This window comes from Ranitomeya imitator, chromosome 2 (genome assembly GCF_032444005.1).
Source record: "Ranitomeya imitator isolate aRanImi1 chromosome 2, aRanImi1.pri, whole genome shotgun sequence".
Classification (NCBI taxonomy): domain Eukaryota; kingdom Metazoa; phylum Chordata; class Amphibia; order Anura; family Dendrobatidae; genus Ranitomeya; species Ranitomeya imitator.
In genome coordinates this window covers 133,301,129-133,322,175 of record NC_091283.1, presented here as the reverse complement: position 1 = coordinate 133,322,175, position 21,047 = coordinate 133,301,129, and positions in this window count along the sequence as shown.

Here is a 21,047-nt window from a genome sequence, read left to right as displayed (position 1 = left end):
AGGGGGCACTGACTGCGGGGAGGAAGGAGCGGCCACATTGCCGCCGGACTGTGCCCGTCGCTGATTGGTAGTGGCTGTTTTGCAGCGACTTGGATTTCCATGATAGACAGAGGCCGCGACCAATGAATATCCGTGACAGACAGACAGACAGACGGACCCTTAGACAATTATATAGTAGATTTTCACCAAAAAGGACATTATTAAAGTAACTATTGTATAAACACGTGCAGTGATCTAGCGCGTACGAGCTGTAGTAATTGGTGTTTGTGCTGCTTCTTGAGTAGACGAATCATTAAAGAAGTTGTCCACTACTATAAAGTTTTTGTTTGTTTTTTCATAAATCTTGCTATTATGTGCCACTGAAAACATCTACTGTGTTTATTTTAGCAATATTAGCTGTTATCATGCTGTAGCAGCACATCTTCAGTGCTGGATTCAGCTCTCATGAGGTTAATCGACAACTTCCTTATTGTGCTACAAGTTCCATGATGCTTTGCACTGCCACTAAGCCCGAACCTAGCACACCCACTCCAAAAACACACCCAAACCCCTCCCTCCTCTCTTCAAAAAGATTTGTGGTGTCATTTCTGTCCAACTCCTCTTTTACATTTGTCCAACCCACACTCCATTACACATAGATAGATAGATAGATAGATAGATAGATAGATAGATGATAGATATTAGATAGATATATATTAGATAGATATATATTAGATAGATATTACATAGATAGATATTAGATAGATAGATAGATAGATATGGGATAGATAGATAGATACATACAGATATATCTATATATCTATTTCCATAGATATGTCCATATCCATGTTTCTAAACCCCTTCACCCCTGGAGCTTTTTTCGTTTATCGCTCCCCTTCTTTTCAGAGCCATAATGTTTCCGTCAATATGGCCATGTGGGGGCTTATCTTTTGCGGGACAAGTTCTACTTTTGAACCACATCATTGGTTTTACCATGTCGTGTAGTAGAAAATGTGAAAAAAATTCAAAGTATGATGAAATTGCTAAAAAAGTGCAATCCCACACTTGTTTTGTGCTTGCCTTTTTGCTAGGTTCACTAAATGCTAAGACTGTGTGCACACGTTGCGGATTTGATTGCAGATCCGCAGCGTTTTTTGCAGTACGTAATTGCATTAAATCCGCAGTGTAGTGCACAACCAATGTAAGTCTATGGGAGCCGCAGACTTGTTGTGCACATGCTGCGGAAAAGGCCGCACCGAAACTCCGCTTTTATTTTTCTCCGCAGCATGTCACTTCTTTTGTGCTGAACTGCAGCGTTTCTGCACCTTACGCCGAGATCACACTACAGCGAGATACGGCCGAGTCTCGCAGGTTAAAACCAAGCTCTGGCACCGGCACTCTGGAGCGAGCGTGCGGCCGCATAGCAATACATGGAGCCGCACGCTCCGCTCCAGAGTGCCGGTGTCAGAGCTTGTATTTAACCTGCGAGACTCGGCCGTATCTCGCTGTAGTGTGACTCCGGCCTTACACTTTCATTGAGATGTAAAAAATATCTGCAGTTTTGCTGCGAATGTGGGTCCGAGAAACGCTGCAGTTCAGGAGGAGGGAAGTGTGTGGGCGGTGACCAGGGCCGGACTGGCCATCAGGCACTTCTGGCAAATGCCAGAAGGGCCGGTGCCAGTAGTGGGCCGCTGCACTCTTTCCCCCCTACTCCCACCAGTGCCGCCGCCGCATTCAACTATACCGGCGTCTATGACGCCAGTATAGTTCAATGCAATGATGGAGGAGAGAGCGTCCGCTGACGCTCCCTCTCCCATCATTCCCCACTCTGCCTCTGACACTGCGGGTGCGCGATGACGTCATATCATCACAGACCTGCTGTGTCCCGGGCAGACTGCAGCCGCCGAGACAGGAGCAGCGCGGGCAAGAGGAAAGGTGAGGAGAGTGTGGAGCCATTATCGGGGGGATGAGATGTGGGTTGTGCTGTATATACCACTGTGTGGGCTGTGCTGTGTATGTACCACTGTGTGGGCTGTGCTGTGTTTATACCACTGTGTGGGCTGTGCTGTGTATGTACCACTCCGTATACTACTCCGCGGGCCGTGCTGTATATACTACTACGCGTGTTGTGCTGTATATACTACGACCCGGGCTGTGCTGTATACTACTACACGGGCTGTGCTGTATACTACTACGCGGGCTGTGCTATATACTATGCAAGTTGTGCTATATTATATGCGGGCTTTGATATATACTATGGGAGGAATATTATATTCTATAGGGGAGGCCGTGTTATATACTATGTGGCTGTGTTATGTACTATTGCGGGGGTATATTCTATTCTATGGGGGAGGCTGTCTTATATACTATGGGGGGTATATTATATTCTATGGGGGAGGCTGTCTTATATACTATGGGGGGCTGCATTATATTCTATGGGGGGCTACATTATATTCAATGGGGGCTACATTATATATTATGGGGAGGTGGGCTGCATTATATTCTATGGGGGGCTGTATTAGATTTTATGAGGGATGATTGCATCATACTCTTTGATGGGGCTGCATTATATTCTATGGGGAGGTGGGCTGCCTTCTATTCGGGGCTACATTATATTCTATGGGGGGCTGTATTATATTTATATTCTATGAGAGGTGATTGCATCATACTCTATGGGGGGCTGCATTATATTCTTTGGGGGGTTACATTATACTCTGGGGTGGCTGCATTATACTCAGCAAATTCAGATGTAAGGTTACTTTCACACTTGCGTCGGTACGGGGCCGTCGGAAACCTTCGGCCAGACGTACCGACGGACGTTATGCTAAATTTAGCACAACGTGGGCAGTGGATGCAGTTTTACAACGCATCCGCTGCCCATTGTGATGAGCGTGGAGGAGGGGGCGGAGTTCCAGCCACGCATGCGCGGTCGGAAATGGCAGACACGTTGCACAAAAAAAGTTACATAGAACTTTTTTTTGTGCGTTGCGTCCGCCAAAACACGACGGATACGTTGCTAATACAAGTCTATGGGTACAAAACGCATCCTGCGAGCACATTTGCAGGATCCGTTTTTTTTCGCCGGATCTTTTTTTTTCTGCCGGATCTTTTTTTTTTTTCGCCGTATCCGTTTTTTACCACCTGATCGTTTTTTTATGCCAGATCCGTTTTTTTCTCATAGAGTTGTATTAGCGCCGGAGTGCGTCTGATGGCCACACGTTTCATCCGGTTTTTGCTAGATCAGTCGCTGTGCATTTTTTCGACGTACCGAAAAACCGTTCCTCTGTATGTGTTTTCCGTCCGGCGGAAACAGCTTTTTTGACAGATCCTGCAAAAACGGATTAAACGTGTGGCCACCAGGCGCAATCCATACAACTCTATGAGAAAAAACAGATCTGGCGGAAAAAAAAACATCCGGTGGAACAAAATGGATCCGGCGGAAAAAAACAGATCCGGTTGAAAAAAAATGGATCTGGCGGAAAAAAACAATCCAGTGCAGGATGCGTTTTACCCATAGACTTGTATTAGCGACGGATCGTGACTGATGGCCAGACATCGCCTCCGTCGTGCTACGGATCCGTCGTGTTTTGGCGGACCGTCAGAACGAAAAAACGTTCAATTGAAAAAATTTTTGGCCGTCTCGCCCGCCATTTTCTACCGCGCATGTGCGGCAGAAACTCCGCCCCCTCCTCCCCGCACTTCAGAATGGGCAGCGGATGCGTTGAAAAACTGCATCCGCTGCCCACGTCGTGCACAAATTTCACAACGTGCGTCGGTACGTCGGCCCGACGCATAGCGATGGACCCGTACTGACGCAAGAGTGAAAGAGGCCTTAATGAGCGATTAATTTAAAAAGAAAAAAAAAAGCGGAAAAAAAAAGGCGTGGGCTCCCGCGCAATTTTCTGCACCAGAGGGGGAAAGCCGACGGCCGGGGCCAATATCTGTAGCCTGCTATGAATATCAGCCCGCAGCTGTCTGCGTAGCCTTTACTGGCTATTAAAATAGGGGGACCCCCCCAAAAAAAAATGACGTGGGGTCCCCCTATATTTTATAGCCAGAAAGGCTACGCAGACAGCTGCAGGCTGATATTCATAGCCTAGAGAGGGGCCATGGATATTGCCCCCCCCCCCCCCTCCCCGGCTACAAATACCAGTCCGCAGCCGCCCCAGAAATGGCGCATCTAAGATGTGCCAATTCCGGCACTTAGCCCCTCTCTTCCCACTCCCGAGTAGCGGTGGGATATGGGGTAATAAGGGGTTAATGTCACCTTGCTATTGTAAGGTGACATTAAGCCGGGTTAATAATGGAGAGGCGTCAATAAGACGCCTATCCATTACTAATTCAATAGTAAGAAAGGGTTAATAAAACACACACACATTTGGAAAAAAGTATTTTAATATTCTTCATTTAACCATACTTACCATACTTCAGCGCCTGCAAAAAAAAGTAAAATAATAAACCGTATACTACCTTTCCGCCGTAGTCCAATTAATAACGAGTGTCCCACGACGATCTCCCCTATAGAACAGTGACATCGGGTGATGTCACTGCTCTATAGGACCCTCAGCGACACACTGACAGGAGACAAAGGCTCCTGCAGTGCATCCCTGAGGTTACTCTAGTTCACTGGTCTCACTTTATGGCAATTGCTGCGTGGGAAAATGTCTCACCCAGCAATGCCAATAGTGAGACTAGGGACTATTTTCTCACAGGGGCGTAGGAATACCTTGTGAGGAATACATGATGGAAGGATACCTTCCATCATTGTGTTCCTGGAGCCCCTAGAGAGTGGTCGCATCAACTGATGCTCCTGCTCTCCACGGGAGATCTTCGTGGGACACTCGTTTTAATTGGATTTCTGCGGATCAGGGAGTATATTGTTTGTTTATTATTTTCAGAGGAGTAAAACTAAAAGTTAGGCCACCGCGCTACCTATCTCCTAGATAATAAATATAATGAACTAAAAAGTACCCACAAAAGGGTTAACATAAAGCACTTACTGAGTGGTTAAAGTGCCAGGACTTGGACTGCGGAAGCTTGATGGAGCGCTGAAGTGATGAAGACAGCCGCTCCTCCGTGAGTCCGAGGTGAGTCCGAGGTAAGGAGGTCCGGACGGCAGCGTGAAGCGACAGGCCCGAGGGGAGCGTCCTCCCTATTGGCGCCTGGCTGCCACGCGCACGCCGAAAATGTAGACAAGCGGCGTCCTGGCCAGGGGCGCCGCTACACTGCGACGGGGAATAGGGGTGCGTGGTCTGGGTGACGTCACCCGGAGCTACAAGAAAATGGAGCAGGAGACAAGTGCCGAACAGGGCCTCTATTGCCTACGCGTTTCGAAGGTCACCGGACCTTCTTCGTCAGGGCTAGAGGTCCCTGGCTGTCTGCTGCTCTATATAGGATATAAAAGCGCCACCCACTATACAAAAAACTGAATGCATGTATGTGCATGAAAGTGTCGCTAGGCTACAGGAAGAGGCTGTAGACTTATAAGTCCATGGACCTGATGGCATACCTCAGAATAATAGGTGATCTATGTTACTATGTACTAATGTTAAAAAAAATTTTTATTATTTAATAAATACATTAAAAAATACATTAAGAAATCTATATTTGAGAGAGACAATTATTATAAAAATATATGAAAGAAGGAGGGGGGAATTTTTATATATCATTTATTAAAAAGGGGGGGGGGGAAGAGAAAAAAACAAGAATACTGATAAAAAGTCATACATAAATAGATAACTATTTGAAAGCATAAAGCTCCAATTCATGATTAAGACCCTTAGGGGCCAGGCTATCCAGCATAAAAATCCACCTAGATTCGGTGCGTGACATTAGTTTTATGTAGTCACCTCCCCTCCAGTTTTTTTTAACTACTTGGATGCCGCAAAATATTAATCCCTTAGTGGATCTACCGTGGTATTCCCTAAAATGCCTGGAAAGGGGGTGGCCAATGAAGCCTTTTTCTATATTATTAAAATGTTCTTTCAAACGGTCCCTCAATTTACGTTTAGTGCGACCCACGTAAATTTTACCACAGGGGCATTTGATTAAGTAAATAACTCCTGACGACCAGCATGAAATTTGGTCTTTAATAGTAAATTCCTGAGTGGCGTTAGAGTTAAAAAATTTAAGCTGTTTTATTTATTTATTTATTTTAAATTTGTACGCACACAACAGGAACAAGTGCCGCAAGGTACAAAGCCTGGATTTTTTGAGGATATACTCTTGGCAGGACCCTTGTTGGTAGTTGGAGCTATAATGTTACCTATTGTTTGTGATTTTCTAAAAACAAATTTGGGACGTTTTGGTAGCAGTTCCCCTATTACTTTGTCCGTCTGGAGGATTGACCAGTGTTTATAGATGATTTTAGTAAACTGTTTGTATCCATAATGGAACTGCGTAATAATAGGTAACTGATGAATTTGTGTAGGGATATCAGTTGGAGTAAATTTATCCCTAGTTGTTCTCTGTACTAGGGTATCCCTCGATGTTTCATAGACCTCCTGTTTAGCCACATCTAGCAGGTCTTTGGGGTATCCTTTTTCCAGAAATTTCTTGGTGAGTTGTTCTGCTTCTATTATATAGTCTCGTTTTTTAGTGCAATTACGTCTTACCCGGGTAAATTGGCTTTTGGGGATATTAGTCAACCAAATCGGTAGATGACAGCTATTAATATCAATAAATCCATTAGAGTCTACTGGTTTATGGTGGCATTTAGTTAGTATCCGATTATTTTCAATAAAGATGTTTAGGTCTAAAAAATGTATTTCCGATTTGCTGGTAGTGGCCGTAAATTCCAACCCAAAGTCATTAGAATTGAGATTGGCAATAAATACATCTAATTCTCTTTGGGGGCCATTCCAGATGAATAGTATATCATCGATAAAACGCCTCCACGTAATCAAGCCAGTATTGGGGCTTTTTGTGAGCGAAATATGTAGCTCCTCCCACTTGGCTACATAGATGTTTGCGTAGCTGGGAGCGAAGCAAGTGCCCATAGCCGTGCCCCGTGTTTGGAGGTAAAATTGGCCATCATGGGTGAAATAATTATGTTCCAAAATAAATAAAATACTTTCCACAATGAACTGGATCTGTGGTTTCTTGTGGCTGGCCAGTTTATTAAGGTAGTGTTCTGCCGCTTCACATCCTTTTGAATGGTCTATTACTGTATACAGAGATTTTATGTCTAATGTCCCCAGTGTGAAGCCACTTTCCCATTCGATTTTTTCCAATATTTGGAGCACTTGACTAGTATCTTTAAGATATGCGGGGATAATAGGCATGCATTTTTGGAGGTGTGTGTCTATGTAGCGTGACAGATTAGCTGTCAGGCAATTGATCCCCGAAATAATAGGCCTCCAACACACAATACGCTAGATCGTTCGGAAATTTTTTCAACTTATACTAACACAAATTCCACCCAGTATACACCTGTTTCCATTGGTAATAGGAATCAGGTTAATATTAGACCGTCTGTTAATTCAGAAGCAGCCAACGTATCATTTGATTTTAGTACCCACGAACATTCAGGGCCACCATTATAACTACAAGAGTCTCCTATTGCTTCCACCTCCAACTATTATGCCCCACTATCTCTAATTGATGATACGGATGACACCTTTAGGAGCAATGAATTACCTGGATTAAGCCAGAGCGCAAGTACGGCACCTAATCTAGTAACCCATAATGGCTATTCAGATAAAAATAAAAGGTTGATGGAAGTAAAATATGGCACTAATACCCCCATTACTCAAAAACGACAACAAAAAAGACCAGAAGGGGTTACTAATAATAATAATAAAATTAAAAATCTCCAGCCTTATACCAAACAGAGGTAGAGGATTTAAAACACAGACTAAAATCACTCGGGATTTTTTTCGGTCACATACTCTAAAACCAAAAGAGGTAGGAGGGGGGGGAAACTCTCCAAAAAGAAAATAAAAAATTCCCTCCCCTCCACCCAAAAAATATTTAACCTGAGTTCGCATGCACTTTCGGATAACGAAAAGTCCCTCCTACAAAAGGGACTGAAATTCGCACCAACCACAACAGCAAAACCTTTTAACCTATTCATCAGTATGAAGCAGTTTTTGCGCAATTTGGCCATTAAGAAATATTTCCTCAAAAAAGCACCACAAGTCCCTAATCCTGTTTCTCATGAGTACATACAGACTTCGCTATCTAATCCCTCTACATTTCATCCCGTACAAGAATACTCAAATGCCTTTCGGTCTTTTGAAACTGCGGTCACACAGGATATTAGGAAAATGAGGAGAAAGAATCCCAAATATATATCCCAAAATTTAAATAACTCTGAACGGAAGGCACTACTGGACCTTCAAGTAAACCATGATATTATTATACGTCCAGCGGATAAAGGGGGTGGGATTGTTATCCTCAACAAAACCACATATCAGGAGGAATCTGATAGACTCCTGAATGATGAGACTACCTATAGGAAATTAAATAGTGACCCTACTGAACGGTATACCAAAAATTTGAATATTTTAATATCACGAGGTAAATCTTCAGGTATTGTAAATAAAAAAGAATCTTTATTCATCATGAACAAAACCCCCAGTGTGGCAGTGTTCTACTACCTCCCTAAAGTCCATAAAGATGCAATGCGCCCACCTGGGAGGCCTATTATTTCGGGGATCAATTGCCTGACCGCAAATCTGTCACGCTACATAGACACACACCTCCAAAAATGCATGCCTATTATCCCCGCATATCTTAAAGATACTAGTCAAGTGCTCCAAATATTGGAAAAAATCGAATGGGAAAGTGGCTTCACACTGGGGACATTAGACATAAAATCTCTGTATACAGTAATAGACCATTCAAAAGGATGTGAAGCGGCAGAACACTACCTTAATAAACTGGCCAGCCACAAGAAACCACAGATCCAGTTCATTGTGGAAAGTATTTTATTTATTTTGGAACATAATTATTTCACCCATGATGGCCAATTTTACCTCCAAACACGGGGCACGGCTATGGGCACTTGTTTCGCTCCCAGCTACGCAAACATCTATGTAGCCAAGTGGGAGGAGCTACATATTTCGCTCACAAAAAGCCCCAATACTGGCTTGATTATGTGGAGGCGTTTTATCGATGATATACTATTCATCTGGAATGGCCCCCAAAGAGAATTAGATGTATTTATTGCCAATCTCAATTCTAATGACTTTGGGTTGGAATTTACAGCCACTACCAGCAAATCGGAAATACATTTTTTAGACCTAAACATCTTTATTGAAAATAATCGGATACTAACTAAATGCCACCATAAACCAGTAGACTCTAATGGATTTATTGATATTAATAGCTGTCATCTACCGATTTGGTTGACTAATATCCCCAAAAGCCAATTTACCCGGGTAAGACGTAATTGCACTAAAAAACGAGACTATATAATAGAAGCAGAACAACTCACCAAGAAATTTCTGGAAAAAGGATACCCCAAAGACCTGCTAGATGTGGCTAAACAGGAGGTCTATGAAACATCGAGGGATACCCTAGTACAGAGAACAACTAGGGATAAATTTACTCCAACTGATATCCCTACACAAATTCATCAGTTACCTATTATTACGCAGTTCCATTATGGATACAAACAGTTTACTAAAATCATCTATAAACACTGGTCAATCCTCCAGACGGACAAAGTAATAGGGGAACTGCTACCAAAACGTCCCAAATTTGTTTTTAGAAAATCACAAACAATAGGTAACATTATAGCTCCAACTACCAACAAGGGTCCTGCCAAGAGTATATCCTCAAAAAATCCAGGCTTTGTACCTTGCGGCACTTGTTCCTGTTGTGTGCGTACAAATTTAAAAAAAAAATAAAACAGCTTAAATTTTTTAACTCTAACGCCACTCAGGAATTTACTATTAAAGACCAAATTTCATGCTGGTCGTCAGGAGTTATTTACTTAATCAAATGCCCCTGTGGTAAAATTTACGTGGGTCGCACTAAACGTAAATTGAGGGACCGTTTGAAAGAACATTTTAATAATATAGAAAAAGGCTTCATTGGCCACCCCCTTTCCAGGCATTTTAGGGAATACCACGGTAGATCCACTAAAGGGATTAATATTTTGCGGCATCCAAGTAGTTCAAAAAAACTGGAGGGGAGGTGACTACATAAAACTAATGTCACGCACCGAATCTAGGTGGATTTTTATGCTGGATAGCCTGGCCCCTAAGGGTCTTAATCATGAATTGGAGCTTTATGCTTTCAAATAGTTATCTATTTATGTATGACTTTTTATCAGTATTCTTGTTTTTTTCTCTTCCTCCCCCCTTTTTTAATAAATTATATATAAAAATTCCCCCCTCCTTCTTTTATATATTTTTATAATAATTGTCTCTCTCAAATACAGATTTCTTAATGTATTTTTTAATGTATTTATTAAATAATAAAAAATTTTTTTAACATTAGTACATAGTAACATAGATCACCTATTATTCTGAGGTATGCCATCAGGTCCATGGACTTATAAGTCTACAGCCTCTTCCTGTAGCCTAGCGACACTTTCATGCACATACATGCATTCAGTTTTTTGTATAGTGGGCGGCGCTTTTATATCCTATATAGAGCAGCAGACAGCCAGGGACCTCTAGCCCTGACGAAGAAGGTCCGGTGACCTTCGAAACGCGTAGGCAATAGAGGCCCTGTTCGGCACTTGTCTCCTGCTCCATTTTCTTGTAGCTCCGGGTGACGTCACCCAGACCATGCCCCCCTATTCCCCGTCGCAGTGTAGCGGCGCCCCTGGCCAGGACGCCGCTTGTCTACATTTTCGACGTGCGCGTGGCAGCCAGGCGCCAATAGGGAGGACGCTCCCCTCGGGCCTGTCGCTTCACGCTGCCGTCTGGACCTCCTTACCTCGGACTCACCTCGGACTCACGGAGGAGCGGCTGTCTTCATCACTTCAGCGCTCCATCAAGCTTCCGCAGTCCAAGTCCTGGCACTTTAACCACTCAGTAAGTGCTTTATGTTAACCCTTTTGTGGGTACTTTTTAGTTCATTATATTTATTATCTAGGAGATAGGTAGCGCGGTGGCCTAACTTTTAGTTTTACTCCTCTGCATATATATGACAGGCTTGGCGCAGTAGCCGTCTAGGCACCTGCAGCTTCCCTTTACTCCTACACCCACTATCATTCGGAGCGCCGATGTATTTATTATATTATTTGTTTATTATTTTAATATTTTTTACAGGTGACAATGGCTTCAGGGTACAAAGTGACAAGTGATGGTGAGTATGTACTCTATGTTATATGTACTGTATGTCTGTAGTATGTATGTATGTACTGTATGTCACATGTCGTTACATGGTGCATGTCGTTGCATGGTGCATGTCGCCGCATGGTGCATGTAGCATGGTGCATGTCGTCGCATGCTGCATGTCGCATGGTGCATGTTGTCGCATGGTGCATGTTGTCGCATGGTGCATGTCGTCGCATGGTGCATGTCGTCGCATGGTGCATGTCGCATGTCGTCGCATGGTGCATGTCACATGGTGCATGTTGTCGCATGGTGCATGTCGCATGTTGCCGCATGGTGCATATAGCATGGTGCATGTCATCGCATGGTGCATGTCGCATGTCGTCGCATGGTGCATGTCGCCGCATGGTGCATGTAGCATGTCGCCGCATGGTGCATGTCGCCGCATGGTGCATGTCGTCGCATGGTGCATGTCGTCGCATGGTGCATGTCGCCGCATGGTGCATGTAGCATGGTGCATGTAGCATGTCGCCACATGGTACATGTCGCATGTCGGTGCATGATGCATGTCGTCGCATGGCGCATGTCGTCGCATGGCGCATGTCGTCGCATGGTGCATGTCGCCGCATGTAGCATGTTGTCGCATGGTGCATGTCGTCGCATGGTTCATGTCGCATGTCAGTGCACGGTGCATGTCGTCGCATGGTGCACATCGCATGTCGTCGCATGGTGCATGTCGTCGCATGTAGCATGTTGTCGCATGGCGCATGTCGCCGCATGGTGCATGTCGCCGCATGTAGCATGGTGCATGTCATTGCATGGTGCATGTCGCCGCATGGTGCATGTCGTCGCATGGTGCATGTCGCATGGTGCATGTTGTCGCATGGTGCATGTCGCCGCATGGTGCATGTAGCATGTCGTCGCATGGTGCATGTCGCCGCATGGTGCATGTTGTCGCATGGTGCATGTTGTCGCATGGTGCATGTAGCATGGTGCATGTAGCATGTCGCCGCATGGTGCATGTCGCCGCATGGTGCATGTCGTCGTATGGCGCATGTCGTCGCATGGCGCATGTCGCCGCATGTAGCATGTCGTCGCATGGCGCATGTCGTCGCATGTTGTCGCATGGTGCATGTCGTCGCATGGTTCATGTCGCATGTCAGTGCACGGTGCATGTCGTCGCATGGTGCACATCGCATGTCGTCGCATGGTGCATGTCGTCGCATGTAGCATGTTGTCGCATGGCGCATGTCGCCGCATGTAGCATGGTGCATGTCTTCGCATGGTGCATGTCGTCGCATGTCGCCGCATGTAGCATGTCGTCGCATGGCGCATGTCGTCGCATGGTGCATGTCGCCGCATGTAGCATGTCGTCGCATGGCGCATGTCGTCGCATGTTGTCGCATGGTGCATGTCGTCGCATGGTTCATGTCGCATGTCAGTGCACGGTGCATGTCGTCGCATGGTGCACATCGCATGTCGTTGCATGGTGCATGTCGTCGCATGTAGCATGTTGTCGCATGGCGCATGTCGCCGCATGGTGCATGACGCCGCATGTAGCATGGTGCATGTCGTTGCATGGTGCATGTCGCCGCATGGTGCATGTTGTCGCATGGTGCATGTCATCGCATGGCGCATGTCGTCGCATGTTGTCGCATGGTGCATGTCGTCGCATGGTTCATGTCGCATGTCAGTGCACGGTGCATGTCGTCGCATGGTGCACATCGCATGTCGTCGCATGGTGCATGTCGTCGCATGTAGCATGTTGTCGCATGGCGCATGTCGCCGCATGGTGCATGTCGCCGCATGTAGTATGGTGCATGTCGTTGCATGGTGCATGTCGCCGCATGGTGCATGTCGTCGCATGGTGCATGTCGCATGGTGCATGTTGTCGCATGGTGCATGTCGCCGCATGGTGCATGTAGCATGTCGCCGCATGGTGCATGTCGCCGCATGGTGCATGTCGCCACATGGTGCATGTAGCATGGTGCATGTAGCATGTCGCCGCATGGTGCATGTCGGTGCATGGTGCATGTCGTCGCATGGCGCATGTCGTCGCATGGTGCATGTCGCCGCATGTAGCATGTCGTTGCATGCCGCATGTCGTCGCATGTTGTCGCATGGTGCATGTCGTCGCATGGTTCATGTCGCATGTCAGTGCACGGTGCATGTCGTCGCATGGTGCACATCGCATGTCGTCGCATGGTGCATGTCGTCGCATGTAGCATGTTGTCGCATGTCGCCGCATGTAGCATGGTGCATGTCGTCGCATGGTGCATGTAGTCGCATGTCGCCGCATGAAGCATGTCGTCGCATGGCGCATGTCATCGCATGGTGCATGTCGCTGCATGTAGCATGGTGCATGTCGTCGTATGGTGCATGTCGGCGCATGGTGCATGTGTTGCATGATGTCACATGGTGTGTGTTGTATGTATGTATGTACTGTGTATGTGTTTTTCTTTTTTTTTTTTACATTCAACACATTAGCCGGATGATGGGACTACTACTGTCCCATCATTGGCTAATGTGTCACTCACTCAGTGTAGCAGGCAGAGCCCGATGGGACTTGTAGTCCCATCGGACGATGCCTGCACACACACACCCCGCAGCGGACCCCAGCGCCGGCAGGCACATGCCGGCGCTGGCCGCCAGACACCGGCGCCCAGACACCGGCCGCCAGACACCGGCCGTCAGACACCAACACCAGCCGCCAGACACCGGCGCCGGCCGCCAGACACCAGCCGCCAGACACCGGCGCCGACCGCCAGACACCGACACCGGCCGCCAGACACCGGCGCCGACCGCCAGATACCGGCGCCGACCGCCAGACACCGGCCGCCAGACACCGGCGCCAACCGCCAGACACCGACACCAGCCGCCAGACACCGGCAACCGCTCACCGCAGCACAGCCCCGCCCGCAGATCCCAGCAGCAGTGAGCAGCACACACACAGCCCCGCCCGCCCCCAGCACAGCCCTGCAGGCAGCCCACAGCCCAGTCACTCTTGCTCCGCTCCGCTAATGACCTCAGGTTAGCATCCTCAATAATCAGAACCTCCCACTCCCGTCTCCAAGACTTTACACGTGCTGCGCCGATTCTTTGGAATGCACTACCTAGGTTAATACGATTAATCCCCAATCCCCACAGTTTTAAGCGTGCCCTAAAAACTCATTTGTTCAGACTGGCCTACCGCCTCAATGCATTAACCTAACGATCCCTGTGTGGCCTATTTATAATAAAAAAAAAAAAAAAAAAAAGGTTCCTCGCATCATGTTCTCATACACTTTATGCAGTATTAGCCCTCTGTGTCTGTACTGCTACATACTTAGGCAGGTAACTGGTTCATGCAGCTTTACATGAACACCTGAGCCTTACACTATAGCTGGTCCGAATAACTAAAGCAATTGTTACCATCCACCTCTCGTGTCTCCCCTTTTCCCCATAGTTTGTAAGCTTGCGAGCAGGGCCCTCACTCCTCCTGGTATCTGTTTTGAACTGTATTTCTGTTATGCTGTAATGTTTATTGTCTGTACAAGTCCCCTCTATAATTTGTAAAGCGCTGCGGAATATGTTGGCGCTATATAAATAAAATTATTATTATATTATTGATGAGTGACTGCTGACTGTGGGGGCTGGTCACGCCTGCTGCTGACGTCACGTCAATTTTCAGAGCCTGGAAATTGACGTGACGTCAGCGGAAATGAGCGGCGGCTGCAGCCTGGGGGTCACGTGACCCGCACTCAGCAGCCTGAATAGCGCCGCTCACAGGCGAAAACGGCAAGGGAAGGTAATTGCACAAATCATTAGGGGCCCCGGGGGGATTCATTGGGGGGTTAATTGAAAGTAGTGGACAACCCCTTTAATATCCATGATCAGATTCGGAATGATCATCTTTAACCGATTGTGAAACATTTACATACTAAAAGAATCAATGCTCCGGAACAGCAGTAATATCTTAAGGTACCTTCACACTGAACAACTTAACAACGATATCGCTAGTGATCCGTGACATTGCAGCGTCCTGGATAGCGATATCGTTGTGTTTGACACGCAGCAGCGATCTGGATCCTGCTGTGACATCGTTGGTCGGAGCAGAAAGTCCAGAACTTTATTTCGTCGCTGGATCACCCGCTGTCATCGCTGAATCGGCGTGTGTGACGCAAATTCAGCGATGTCTTCACTGGTAACCAGGGTAAACATCGGGTTACTAAGCGCAGGGCCGCGCTTAGTAACCCGATGTTTACCCTGGTTACCATTGTAAATTTAAAAAAAAAAAAAACAGTACATACTTACATTCCAGTGTCTGTCCCCCGGCGTCAGCTTCCCGCACTGACTGTGGGCTTACACAGTGCAGGGAAGCTGACGCCGGGGGACAGACACTGGAATGTAAGTATGTAGTGTTTGGTTTTTTTTACATTTACAATGGTAACCAGGGTAAACATCGGGTTACTAAGTGCGGCCCTGCGCTTAGTAACCCGATGTTTACCCTGGTTACCAGGGGACTTCTGCATCGTTGGTCGCTGGAGAGCTGTCTGTGTGACAGCTCTCCAGCGACCACACAACGACGAAACAGCGACGCTGCAGCGATCGGCATCGTTGGCTATATCGCTGCAGCGTCGCTTAATGTGACGGTACCTTTAGTCTTTACATTTCCCAGCACATCCACTGTCTATGATCCTCAGCAAAATGCATCTGATATATATCTTCTATAAACACAATGTCAGAATTGACAGGGTGGTCTCCATTATGTTGCAGTAGATAATACTATTTATATCTGGCTCGGTTTAAGAGCAGTTTCCTAGTCTTATCAGTCTATCTATGAATGTGGTTGTTGGACGTCTCTTCTGAGTGTTCTTAATAGAATCTTAATCTTTTTCATTTGGCCAAAAAAAAAAGATAAATGCATTTTTGGCTGATGGCTGTTCCTGAAATGTTAAAAATCGCCAGTGAATGATTCTCTTTACAATATGTCCTTAGTTTATCTGATCTGGAATGACTTGCTCTGGTAGAGAGCCCAGAGAAGGCACTGTAAGCAATGTAACAGCTGGTTCCAAGGTTGTTTACCCTATAAATAAGGCTGAATTCACACTTCAGGTATTTTTTTCATATGCAAAAATGGGACAATTGGAGAGCTGGATCTATTTTTGGAGCTTTTGTCTATTTTCACTGGTATGTTATTATATGCCATATAACTGCTGGAGGATTCCCATGATTCTGCTAGCAACCAGTCAGATGGCATCCATGTGCTGTCTATTTGTTTTCACACCCATTTACTTCAATGTGCTCATTTGCTCCTCAAATCAGTCAAAAGTAGGATATTTCTGTTTATTTATTGGCCAGCAAAATAAAACTTATATGGGAAAGGCCCCTAGAATATAAAGTACCGGTGTGCTGTCAGCAAAAAAAAAAAAAAAAAAATGTGAGAAGTCCAATAGAATATATATGTTTACGCTGGGGTCCTGGGTTCGAATCCCACCCAGGACAACATCTGCAAAGAGTTTGTATGTTCTCTCCGTGTTTGCGTGGGTTTCCTCCGGGCACTCCGGTTTCCTCCCACATTCCAAAGACATACTGATAGGGAATCTAGATTGTGAGCCCCATGAGGGACAGTGATGATAATGTGTGCAAAACTGTAAAGCGCTGCGGAATATGTTAGCGCTATATAAAAAAAATAAATAAATAAAGATTATTATGTGCTGTCAGTGAAAGGCATAACACACGTGACTAAAATAGACTGCGAATTATCCATTTTGTTATGTCTGAGTAGTAATATTCAGCTTCTTCTCTGCATGAATTATGTCATGTTATTATTATTATTTAATATTATAGTTGTGAATTCAATGCTGTGTTTGTGTCTTCATCATGAATTCTGCTTTCCATAAACCTTAATTAAAAAGTAACTTTTAGGTAAAACAAAAAAAAAAAAACAATATAAAAAGGTAGACAGGCCCACTTCCACCTTCAAAGCATGTGGAATTATGCATTTTAAAGAGCTTTAGGACTGTAAAGGGCCCATACCCACCACTGCCGCTGCTTAGTGGCGTCTCCTTGCTCTGCCGCTGTTCCTTGTCCCCAGGACCTGAGGACAACTTGCAGATCTCCCGGCAGCGCGCTTAATATGAACACGATTCCAGCTTCTTGTCAGGTTCATGAACCTATTCCCGAACCTGTCCTAGTCTGAACCTGAACCTATTCCTGAGCCTTTCACAGTCTGAACCTAAACCTATTGTTGAATCCATTCTGCCTGAACCTAATCCTGAACCCTGAACCCACTTAGTCTGACCCTGAACCTATTGCTGTATTCATCCTGTCAATCTGATCCAAAATCCTGACCCATCTTGTGGAGCGCCCCCAGACACAGGGCCACAGATCACTCGGTAACGGTCCCTTTCTGCTCGGTTACGCGGTTGTCACGGTGGCTGGACCCGGTCATGACCCTGCTAAGGGGCGTCCAATAAAGGTTTTGGTACAGTTTGTCAGGGGTTCGTGACGCCACCTGTGGTGTTCGGTCAGGGTGACCGACGCTGCTGTGGGGTCCGCTGGGGGGAGATGGAATGGCAGCTGGATGGTAGAACTTCCCACAGGTGAAGTATGTCCCCAGGGCTTCCCAGATATGTAGATGGTGATGGTGTCAGGTGCAGTCAATAATGAGGACACAAGGTTGCAGTCTCTTTACCTCTTTACTGAAGGCTTCAATATCCTCAATCCAGAGCACGTTCAACCAGGCTCTCAGAGACCGGCCGGTCCAATGGGCACATCCAGAGTTTCCTTCACAGATGGAAATCGTTGCCTACCAATAGCGCCTGTGTGTTGTAGTCCTATCCTGCTGAGCATTCGGAATAGTCCTCACAACTGCTGCTCTCGTTCGTTCGTTCTCTACAGCTTTCTCTCTCTCTCTCGTTCTTTGGTTCCAGATGTTACTAGTTTCTAACGTCCCCCAGATATGTTATGGCTAGGACGCCACCCGTTTGACGGGAAGGCTTGGAGGTCTTCCGGGACCCTAGAGACGCCCCTCTCCCAATGTTGCCCCCTATGTCTTCGTAGGTGTAGAAGGTAGACAGCCAACCTATGATTAACTATCCAGCGGAATTTGAAGTAAGGCCTGAAGTCAGTTACTCCTACGGTTATCCGGCCACCGACTACGCGCCTCAGTAAGATGTTGCCTTCCTCTCTCGGCACGACTCTTACTGGCTCTCCTTTGTGCTGATCTCGTTTACACATTTCCACAATATCCTTCCCTTCGTGTCTCCTTCTTAGGATACCGCCGCAGGGTGTGCAGGCGCGGCTCCGTTCCGTTCTGTTCGCTAGGCACCTGCCAGGTTCCCACGCCTGACAGGGACCCCCCTGTGCCTTCTCCCTGCAACACCCCCTGCCACGGGATGTTGCTTGAATCCAACCCAGTCAGCTTCTGACTAACTTCCTTCCCAGCCCCTAGTTTTACCAGTGTGAGGAGTGGCCCAATAAATAAAGCCTTTTTCTCCCCCTAGTGGCCGGAGTGTGAAGTGTAATGTGTTCTAGTGATACCTGGTCAGGAGAACTCCTTAGTGCCATCAGACGTACCGCTGCTCCCCTTAGTGGCAGAGCGCTATACTGCAACGACCAGGTCTCTGGGGCGCTGCACTTGTCTGATCCTAAACTCTGAACCATCCTGCCTGATTCTGCTCCCTGAACCGTCCTCTCTGAACCTGAACCTAATACTGAACTTGACCTGTCTGAATCAAAACCTATTGTTGAACTTGGCCTGTCTGAATCAGAACTTATTCCCGAGTCCGTTCCGTCCCGTCCCGTCTGAACATCCAGTTCTGTCCAAGCCTGATCTTGTTCCATCAGAACAACCTCCGTCATCCAGGATACCCGTGATTCCGAATCCTGTAGTGCCAATGACTTTGAGTACCAGTGTTTGTCCTGTCTCGTTTTCCAGAATCTGTGCGATTTGAACCAGCACCAGTGTCCATCCTGTCTTGTGTTCCATAATCCGCTCTGTCTGAAACAGTACCAGTGTCCATCCTGTTTAGAACTTCCTCTGAGTCCATGTCTATGACGATGACTGCAATCCTGACCCTTGGGGTCAGCTGCCCCAGTGATGAGGACTGCCCTTGGACTGGTACCTGGTGGTTACTTGCAGCTCAAGCCTCACTTTAGCATCAGGAGCTCTAGCGAAAACGAGGAAGCCGCTTTGTCATGTCCCTACAGGGTATGCCCATTCCGTGGCGCAGTGGGTCCTTGTCCGCGAGCGTGACAGTTTGTACAGGCCATGGACCCCACTGATCCCAATACCCCTTCGCATTCGGAGTTATACCAAGAGATGACCCATCAAAGAGAGTAGAAAGCTAAAATTCAGTCATATCTGTTTACAGTGAATTCCCACCTAGATGCCCTGATGTTGGCTGTTTCATCTGCTCCAACACAAGTTGCAGCAATCTCGGCGAATAGTACTCAGCCTGCAACTTATGCAGCTGGTGCTGGCTCTCGTCTGTCTGCTCCGACACGTTATGACGGGGACCCCAAGCAGTGCCATGGGTTTCTTAACCAGTGTGTGCTGCACTATGAAATGTTGAAAAATAAAGAGGATAAGGAGTGTCAGGTGGAATTAGGTAGAATCCAGTACAAATTTTATTAAATATATAAAAATCCATACAGCTCATACAGTACAGTAACAGAACACCAAGATAGTATCAGTGATCCAGGGTCACCCCATAAGGGTGAAAAGATGAAATATTATATACTGTATATAGAGCGCCCCTCCCCCCCCCCCCCCCGTGTAGGGCAATGGGGTACTCGGTTCCTTTGGTTCTCAGTGGGGATGTCACGGTGGCTGACCCGGTCCGTGGCCCTAGGGGACGTCCATTGAAAATGAGGGGAAAGGTCTTTAAAGGGATAATGTTCGTGATGCCACCTGTGGTATTCGGTCAGGGTGACTGACGGTGCTTAGGGATCCACTGGGGTGATGTTATGACAGCAAGATGGTATACCTTCACACAGGTGAAGTGTATCCCCAGGGCTTCCCAGAGTGTAGATGGTGGATGGTGGATGATGTAAGGCGCAGTAAATAACGAGGACACAAGGTTGCAGTCTCTTTACCTTTACTGAAGGCTTTAGCATCCACAGTCCAGGGTAGGGACCACAGGGTCGGCAGAGTCCGGCCGGTCTGAAGGCAAATCCAGAGTCCCCTTATCCAGGTTGAATTCAATAGCTTTCCTCTAGTGCCTGAGTGTTGTAGTTCCTCCCTGCTGAGCAACTCGGTGAGGTCCTCACAACTATTGTAGGTGTTGGATCTCTTCCTCTCTGTCCCCCTGACGGATAGGACAAACCCATATGACTGGTGGCCTGAGGCTTTTTATAGGGACCCTAGAGACGCCTTGGCCTCCACAAGTTGCTACCGTGCCTCCTGGGTATATGGTCGGGCAGCCAACGTGGAATCAACAGTCCTGCCAGTCTCTGAAGTAAAGCATAGAGAACCTTACTCCCTCGGTGTTCTGGCTACCGGTACTGTGCTTCAGAAGGAGGCAGCCTGCTTCTAGCTGGTCTCCCTCTGATATTCCTCTCCTTTTGCTATGACTTCGTTTCTCACTCACTGCAACACAATTCCTTTCGTGTCCTTTCTTAGGATGCTGCCGCATGGGATGCAGGCGCAGCTCCGTGTACCCTCGCCTTCCGCAGGCCGCAGTCTGGAGCGATTGGAACACACTCCAACCAGGCTCTGCCAAACTCGGTCGGGGCTGACTGTCTAACTTCCTAACCAACCCACCAGTTTTACCCAAGTGTGAGGAGTGCCCTAGTAGATAGAAGCATGGCTCCCCCTGGCGGCCTGGAGTGTGAAATGTGTTTTGTGGT